Source organism: Pinus tabuliformis, chromosome X (genome assembly GCF_031772625.1).
Source record: "Pinus tabuliformis cultivar Carrire ecotype Pingquan chromosome X, CPIR1, whole genome shotgun sequence".
NCBI lineage: Eukaryota > Viridiplantae > Streptophyta > Pinopsida > Pinales > Pinaceae > Pinus > Pinus tabuliformis.
In genome coordinates this window covers 792,042,251-792,052,185 of record NC_142308.1, presented here as the reverse complement: position 1 = coordinate 792,052,185, position 9,935 = coordinate 792,042,251, and positions in this window count along the sequence as shown.

The following is a 9,935-nucleotide window of genomic DNA, read 5'->3' as shown; positions in this document are numbered from 1 at the left end:
GACCAAAAGCCTACCAAAATGGATATGTGTGATCCGAATTGGATCATTATAATTTTTTTTCATCCATGTTGATGAATTTGGAGTGGAAAAAGTGGAGGAATCAACTCACAAGACTGTTTTTACTGGTGGGACCCAGTTTGGTGAAACGAGGCATGAAACCTTTAGGGAGCATTTTGAGGCATCATATGACATTTTTTGTAGGTAAAATTTTTTTTCTTTAGCATGCACGTTTTCATGTTATTCTACACACAAATACCTTTACAATGGTGCAATAACTGCATCAATCAAAGTCCATGTGAAAAAGTTATGCAACTTAGAAGTTGACATTCCTATTTTCACATGTATAATTCGGGGGGATGCTGCATCAGCCCCATTATTTATGGAAAAGGGGCTAGCCACATGTTTGTGATGTAAAATACTCTAGAAGAGTCTATTTTATAACTTTATTTAAGAGTTGATATAGTCAAAATTAACCACTAGTAGGTTATAGGGCTATGTTATAACTGGGCCACTAGGAGGAAGAGGCATTCCATTCTTTCGAGAGAATTTTGTTCCATAACTGAGAAAAGATAACTAGGAGAGATAGGAGGTAGAGAACACATAGAGGATCTATGCAATGTAGCATTCCATGGGCCAATGCATTTTTTATTTGTACACTTAGCCATATTTCTAGACAAAGAAAGAGAGCGAAGTGACCTCACCTTCCAGCTGGGTTTTCACTCGAAAGGGTTTCCCAGAGAGAATATCTTGTGTCTTGTGTGTGTGTGTGCTTATTTTATAATTTTCTACTTTTCTGCATAATTTCATTCACATGCATGCACTAATTACAGTTAAATCTATAGATCTTAAATTTTAATAAACTGTAATAGTGTAGAATTTTTAGATTTTTAACATAATATTATTAAATTTGTTGTGACAAACTGTCCAGTGGAATATCCACAAAATTTTACAGATAAATTATAGTGGTAAATCAAGCCTCCTCATAAGAATAATATGGAAGTATCAATCACTTAGAAGTAGAAGATGAAATCCCTACTGATAGCAATGATAGATCAAGCATCAATCTTGAGAGATAGCAAAAAGATATCAATAACAAAGATGAAGAGCAATCAAAGATAAACTTCCTAGAAGTAGAGATCTAAAGACTCACAACTAAAAATAAGGATCAATGAATATTGCTACATATTTTTTATGAAAAAGAATGTGCCTTCAATGAAGAAATTTCAAATCTAAAAAATTAGTTAGAAGAAGGAAGAAAAAATGAAAATGGAATGAGCAAACAATATAAGGAGTTGGAGTATGAGTGCAAAAAATTGAAGGCTGAAGCAGTTTCTGTAAGGAAAGAATTAGAAAGGTTCAAAACTAGTGCTCAAGCATCTACAAGAAAATAAGAAACTATTGGAGAAACTAGTACCAGCAAGAAAAATAAGAATCAACATCCATGTAAGAAGTAGAAGAACAAGCATATAAGGCCAATGAGCTAATAATTCAATGATTAAGTTAGACATCTGATGGAAGTTCTAAAAATTAAGTAATTTGAACATATGTAGTTTTCATTCACTAAAGTCACATACACATGTGAGTTGCATGAATAAAAGTAGTATACAAAATTTTGAATGTGAAATTGGATGTAAAAGTGAATGTAGAAACACTAATTCACCCCGTCTCTCAGTATTTTCCTAACCGATTGGAGATCTAGATCGTAGAAGAGTTATAAGTTGGTATGTGTTTAAACTATTTGGAAGAGAAATTAGTTGGATTATTAAAATACAATATTTAGTGACATTAACAAATGCATCAGCTAAATACATTCCAACCACTCATGCAAGAAACGAAGCATTATGGTTACAAAGATTGCGTTCAAGTATTGGGTTGGTACAAAAGTTGTAAGGATAGATTGTGACAGTAAGAGTGAAATATTTCTGGAAAAGAGCCAAACTTACCATTCGATGAAAAAGTATATTGATTTACAATATCACTTGGTGGGAAATATCATTTAAGACAAGAAGGTGCTACTAGGAAAAGTCGAGACTTTGAATAATGTTGCGCATTCATTAACAAAATATGTGAGCACTGTGAAGTTATATTGGTGTAGAGAAACAATGTGCATTATTGCCCTAAATTGTTGATCATGTACTCTTACACCCACATATGTGAAATTAAAACAGCAAGTGGGATAATGTTGGGTATGTATTATATGATTTGCATGGCTATCTCCATAGGTTGTACAATGCACAATGCACAGCAAGGAGGTCACTTTCGTCGCCAATGTTTTTCTTGGGTGGTTTTTTGGCATATGTTTTTGGTATTTTTGAGCACATGGTTTAGATAAAAGAAATTTTGTGGAACATGGTGGTTTTTCCCATGGATTTTTAGTTATAGTTAAGGAACTACAATTTTATTATAATCTAAGGTAAATGGATGTTGATCTAGTTGGAAATTGTTGTAATTGATGTCAAATATAGTCATTGATGTTAAATTATGTCGAGATTAGGGGGAGATTATAACAACTTGGTATGTTACTAAGGCATATATTTGATGTCGCTTTTTTCTTAAGGTAACTTGTTCAAAAGGACATGAAAATTATTAGGTTGGATAGTCCTCTTAGATATATTTCCAACGACATATGACACTTGTGTTAGAAATGATGGTGTTGGAATTGATGTCAACCATGGAGTCAGTCAACTTGGCATTGATTGAAACATGTTAGAGACCTTGTGCATGACTTGGTTAAGGTGTTATAGAGGTCAACAATTTATTGGCATGATTATTGAAGGCGGCTTTGTGCAAGAGGTTTCATTGTTGAGAAATATGGTTTTCATGTTTTTAAGCATAATAGAGATTGTTGCAGTCTTCTCATCGTCACCCAACAGAACTGACCTACCGCCATAGTCTTCTTATGTTGTGTCCACAACAATCTTCCCAACCTCACAATTCTGTGCTTGTGACACTTCCTATAGGTGCGAGAAGGAAATACCTTGGGCTTAAATAGTGGAATTTACCACGGTTTGGATGTGGTTGAAGCTTCTTGTTTTGTTCTCCAACATATGGATCTAATTTTCTCATTAATCCAATGGTCTAATGTCTACCATTGGTTTGAACACAATAATTTAAATGGTTATGGTTTGATCTAGTCATAAAACATAATGAATGTCAGTTAGTGGTTGAACTGTTTTCATGGTGTTAGTGGAGTGTTGATCTAGTCTTTGTGATTAATGCAACAAAGGTGTATTCATTGTGAACGCACTGAAGGGTGTCAGTAGTCATGAGTTTGATATGTTTATCGAGTTCCCAATTAAATATTTCAATTTTTAGATCATGGAGAGGTTACACACAATGATCGTGGAGAGGTTTGACAATCTAATGCTGGCAACAATGTGTATGGAGAAAGATTGAATGACCTAAGCGTGAGCTTAATGGAACAAAGGAGTGTGATGATATAGTTTTGAGGACTGATTTTTGTGTGAGTGGAACTTGAGACATAGTGTGCAGTCATATTGAGCAACAGGGATTCTACATTGTACGTAAGTTGTTGTAGATATCAAATGCTAGAGTAGTGCTCATGATGGAGAGTGTTGAGTTTGGTACATTGGAAATCAGCTGAGGAAGGGTTCGAAAGGTACCAGTGCACATGGAATGAAGAAAAGTCTATAGTAGAGTATGGACGTAGCTTCTAGGATGTATAAATATTGTTATGTGTTGTAACATTGTTGTGGTTGCAAGGGTTTCACCGATGAGTGCATTATTGTAGTTTTTATGTATTATCATCCATATTTTCACTAACATATATTGTTGTAGTTTTTGTGATGTAGCTATTGTATGGATGGTGATAGAGTTTTAGAATAGCTAAATCTATTATATATATTTCCTTGTATTATTCATAGACCTCATTGTTATAGACATTTTTGGGCACTACAACCCCAATCAAACATGTCCATAAACCAAGGGCTCCTAAGTCCCTAAAAGTGTTGTTCCATACCCTAAAAGAACAAGGTCAACTGATTACATCATCTCCCAAAATTTCTCCATGAAAAACTGCTCAGAACTGGTCAAAACTAGACCATCTCACCTGCTCCATGGTCAAAGTGTGATGCATCCCACCTAATGCACACGGGAGGTGCGATGCATACTGAAAAACCCTTCTACAAGGTGTGATGGGCGATAGAGGACAAATGGCAGAGACGGTTTGTGAGGTGGATGCTCATGGAATCTTCCAGAAACTTCTCCTGTGACACTTGCCTCTCTGAATTCACCCAAGGATGAGTAAGAGATCATCAATCTCCAAGTGGAATCAAGAACTCTCAGAGAGGGGACACTAATCAGAATCCCAGAAGCTGACTCACCCCCCTGCAATCATCTATATATGGATCCCTCATCCTAGAGATCCTGAGGCTGGAATTTTGTATCTTGTAAGGAAGTGTTGTTGGTTTCTTGTTGGAATATCATAGTGTTGGGTGATCTAAGCTTTTAGGTGAAAGAAGGGCTTTCATGCTGGAGGATGATGCTGGGTCAAAACAATTGGTTGTAATCCTCTTTACTTACTCTTGATGTTAATAAAGCTATTCAAGTTTTCCTCCACATTCTTGTATGTTTGATGATATATGCATTTGTGTGGTCAATATACATCTGGTCCTATATTGTTTATGATTTTAGATCTCTGTTCTTCAATAGTATTATGATGCTTTGATTCCACAGGTGCTCTTTGAAGCTGGGTAGACGAAGGAGAAGTGGTGAGGATCTATCAGAAAGGAGAGGAATCAAGCAAGGAACCAAGTGCAAGTTTGAGGTTGGTGTCCTTCATTCCACTCTTATCTACTACTCATAAATGAAAGTGAAAGTGGTTTTAGTTTGTTTGTTTCTAAGATAGCTACCAATCTTAGTGGGACTAGCAGATCCGAGTTGACACTAGATTTCCCAATAACAAAATGGCGACTCCGCTGGGGAGCGAATAGATTGTTCGTTTGTTTATATTTGTTTGTTTTATAAACTTACAGATGGAGCTTGAAGTCAAGCCAGCTAGCCTTCAAACTACATTCTCTATGCAAGTGCAAAGTAGATCAATGTTGCTTCAGTCTATCTTCAGGTTTTGTTTATAAACTGAACAATTGATTTGCAAGCCTTCTAATTGCCCTAGTGGTGGCTCTAGTAACCTCATTAGATCAGCCCCTGTGATTTCTATTTACTGTACATCATTTTCTCGGCCTAAATCCCTAAACTGAGCTACAAACTATGACCAAGAGCCAAGTAAAGTCTCGTCCTGGTACCATCGTACCCTCTCTTCAAGGAAACCAGTATGCATCACACCTCCCATGTGAAGTAGGTGGGATGAATCCTGTTTCCCTGTGTTACAGGTACGATTATCAGAAAAGGCTAATTTTGCCTCCAGATCTTGGTTTTTCTTCACTCTTTTCAGCTCTATTCTGGAGTTTTGCTATCTGTGATCGATATACCACTGTGGAAATCCCCTTCCTTTCCATCATTCCACCTCCATTGTGAAAAGAAATATGAATGTTTTTATGTATTTTCCACCATTTTCAGTTCCGTTTTACAAAGCAGTAGCATAGTCGAACTGTCGTCTTTTGATTTGAAAGTGTTGTTTTCAGTCAAAGAAAAGAATTCCACTATTCCTTATGGTCGATTATATAGTTACTCTTGTATTTGATTTGAATTAGTAGTTTTTTCAAGTGTCGAAATCAGTTTTCAATTCAAAATAGTAAAGTGTCGTCATTATCTTCCTTTCATTTTTGAAGAGAAATTTGTTAGTATTCTCACTTCGAAAAGATAATTTAGATTTGTACTTAGCATTCTTCTTGTCATTCACATTAAGAAAGCTGAAAACAAATACATGCATGTGCATTTGCATTTAGACTGCTTATTGGTTTGATTTAGGACAGTGCATCTAATGTGTGTTCTCTGCTCTATGTTGAAAGAAATAATATCATCTCTCTTTCTTTAGTAGCTAGGATTTTCATTGCAAAAAGAAGATTAAACGATTGTTTATCATCTTAGATTGCATTTTAGGAATTGTACATCTACATCACGTGGTGAACCTGAAAGGAAAATTTCTTAAGAAAAATCAACTGTAAAATAAATTTAATGAACCGAAAAACGCTTTGGAACCTAACGCGCAACATTTAGAAGTCTAGGCTAAAGACGTATTCCAGCGTCGTAAAGCCTGGTAACTGTCGCTTTCACTGTTGGTTGGGTGATTCCTCCTCTTTTAGATGACAAGTGCTAGTACAGACTTGTGCTCCCACGTACCGTCGACTATATATTGGGAGACCACAATAGGCTATATCCTTTATCCATAGGAAGTTGTGTCTGCCGCCCTATCGATCACAATGCACTGAACACAGCATTCGGGAAGATTGATTAGCGTACCGTAAAAAGTATTCTACAGTTTTGCAATTGGTTTGGTAATCCCTCTGTCTAGATTTCCAGAGTAGTCTCTTTCATTCCTTTCAGACTCCTTAAAGGAAAAGGTCCATCTGAGCACTTGTCACATCAGGTTCATTAAAAATCGAAGGCGACTAGAGTCATCTTTTGTTTTTTCTTGACTCTTAAAAATTGAAAAAACAAGTTGTGTCAAAGCGTCTAAAATTCATTTAATTCGGAAAAATTTTCCCTTTTATTTTTAGTTGATCGAGTAATCTGCAATCGTGGAAGAAATTCAATTGAAACCCCATCGTTCGCAGAGACTTACGAGTCAATCATCTTTGTCCCCAGAATCAAAAATATTCCGGACAAAGCGAACTCGTTTAACTGGCTCAAAGCCCCTTGGTCGGGTTGGAAAAAGTGTTCCAACACCCTCGGAGACTCCAGTTACTCCAAACATTTCTGGTACCCCTGCCTTTACAGAAGAAGTTTCGCAGCCACAAGAGGACAGTAGAACTGATCCTAGTGTGAAGTTAAACACTTCTATACCTGAACCAACTCAATTCATAGCTGATTCGGAAGGTGTTGTTCCCCAAACATCAGTCGCTGCAGAATCTATACCTTCTTCGGCACCGGAAATATTTTACAAACCTGATGGTCTACCTCTTCCACCCGGTTTGATTGTTATAGAAGATATTGTAGAGGATCCACCATCTAGTACTCCATCGCAATTTGGAGTAGGGGTCACTCTATATCCTTCTTCATTAGAAATTAGTCTATCGTTATTGGAAGTTCCTGTAGAATCGCTAGGAAACCTTTTGGATAGACTAGATATGTCTGAACAACGTCGACATCTAAGACTGTGTCATCTGACACAGTAGTGGCAGAACTTTCTGCTGCTACTCCAACAATGTTTGTCTATGGGGCTATTTCAACGGTATGGTCTATTCCCATTTGTTCATAAGGAATAATATCTGGAATCTCTTATGTTGAGTCTCAGCAAATTGATCCTTCGCAATGTCAATTTGGGCAATCCAGTCCTCAAAGGCAAATAATTCCCTTAAGCACCAGATTACCACCGTATGGGGGGAAATATGCCCTTTCATTGTCTCCTCGAGGAGTTCAAACATACGAGAGTTCCCAACAGAATTCAGGTTATGCTAGAATTACATCCAGTGGTTGGATGCCAATACTACCTCAACAACCAAGAGTTGTATTCTCAATGCAACAAAGTATGCCTATGTAAAATATTCCCACTACACCAACTATTGTGACAGTGTCGCAAGTACAAGAGTTACCTATTGTATTCCAACCTCAAGTCTCTCAGGTCGCAATCTAACAGTCCCTTGTCCCTGCGATGCCACCACAATCATCGGTTAGTGGCTCCTTAACTGGAGTGACCCAGGCTCAAACAGGTACCATTACCCCTCATCTCGGTCAAACAGCTAGTATTGGACAACAACACATGGTCTCACAACCATGGCTGGTGCAATATCAACAACCACAATTCCAACAAGTTTACCAAGGATCTGAGCACCAAGTCTTTGCGAGTAATGGGCAGCCCTATATTCAAAATGGGCAACATCAACCATTTCATAATGGTTATACCCATCAACCTTATCAAAGTTATCAACATCAAATGCACTATGCTGGTATGCAAAGACCCACTGGTCAGGCAATCCCATCTTATCCTGGGTATGCTTCGCCAAACCTGAATCAACAGTTGCCCTTCGTGGAAACTTTAGAGTTACCAGATCTAAACCGGCTAACGAATGATCCAATCACTTACGCCCCTTGGTGGCCAGTGATTCCTCACAAAATTCCGTCAGATATTCCTAAATTTAATGGAAATTCGGGTGAAGACCCGTCGAATCATGTGATGACCTTTCACCTGTGGTGTTCATCTAACACTCTAAATGATGATTCGATCAGGCTTCGACTTTTTCAGCGAATGTTAACTGGTCCAGTAGCGAAATGGTATATCGAATTGCCTAGAGCTTCGTTTTATAACTTCAACACCCTAGCCACAACCTTTTTAACCCATTCTCAGTTACCCATAAGGTACGAAATGGGAACAAAGCTTCTTACCAATTTCAAGAAAACGACGGCCACTCACATATCCGATCATATTCATGAGTGGCGACGTCGTCGTAGAATGGTAAAAAAATATGTTCCTGATAAGCTATTGGCTGAATGGTTTATTAAGTCATTGTTACCTTATATTACGGAAGATGTGGCAAAGGGAGGAGTTGTCACTGAAGAGCAAGTAATTGCTCGTGCACAATATCTAGACTTGATATATACTCAATCTGGCACGCTCTACGATAAAATCCCTGATGCTCCTAGATCAAAATTTTCTGTTCCTCCATCTCCTAAATCAAACAAAGACTCTCATGCTGGGGATGGCATGATAGGAACGACCAACACGAAAACCGTAAAGGCCAAGTCGAAAAAGGCACGTACGGTTTCAGGTCAAAATGCAAATGAAGAATTTCTTGCCTTGGAAGTAAATGCCGTATCAACTGACAAAGGCAAAGAAACCAAGCAACCAGGAGGCAAGAAAAAAAAAGAAAGGGAAGAAGAAAAAACATGAGGAGTCATCCCCTAAAAAATCTGTTGCAAACCCTTCTAGAGATAGGAAACCAAAAATTCCATGCCTAATATGTGATGAGGATCATTGGACAAGAGAGTGTCCATATAAAGCTGAGCTTAGAAAGTTCTTCAAGAATTCAAAAACCTCGGCATTATTGACTGATCCGTTTCCAAATCCAGGAACAGATCTGGTTGCTAGTGACAATGCTTCCCCATCCCAAGTGCTAATGTTGTCAATTTCAAAGCAGCGAAATGATGCTTTGATATCGACAAGGAATAAAGATTACGGGAATCCATAGCTGTCGGACAGCAAGTCCAATGATCAACCCAATAGTTCAACAAAAACTTCGACTGAAGTTGTGCCCCCCATCATTCCTGAACTAACGATAAAGCCGCCAAAGGGAGTAGTACACAAATCGACATTTAATCCTCGTGCCAGAGCAACACAGCATTATAATATAGTGGAGGATCTGGCCCAATCACCATCCACTATGTCGACACTTGAGGTACTGCAAAATTGCCCCTCCCAGAAGCAGGCTTTATTATCAGCGATAGGTGGGATTGACCCAACGGATTCCAATCTTGTGTCCTTTAATCACAAAGGGTATGACCCTCAGTTACCAGCTCAACTAGCTTTCCTTATTCAAGTGAAATCCCTCAACAAAACTGTTCATTGAACAATTATTGATGAGGGGGCATCTACGTGTATTATGTTGATGAGTTGCTGGAAAACTTTAGGATCTACACCCTTATCACGATCTTCGACAACATTAAAAGCATTTGATGGACAAACATACACCCCATACGGGATTTTAAGTAACTTGCAAGTCGAACTGGGGGGAAAAATAGTAGAAATAGATGTTGAAGTAATTGACGGAAACCTCAATTACAACATCCTACTGGGAAGGCCCTGGATATATGCTATGGTAGTCGTTGTGTTGACCTATTTCAGGAAGATTGCATTTCCC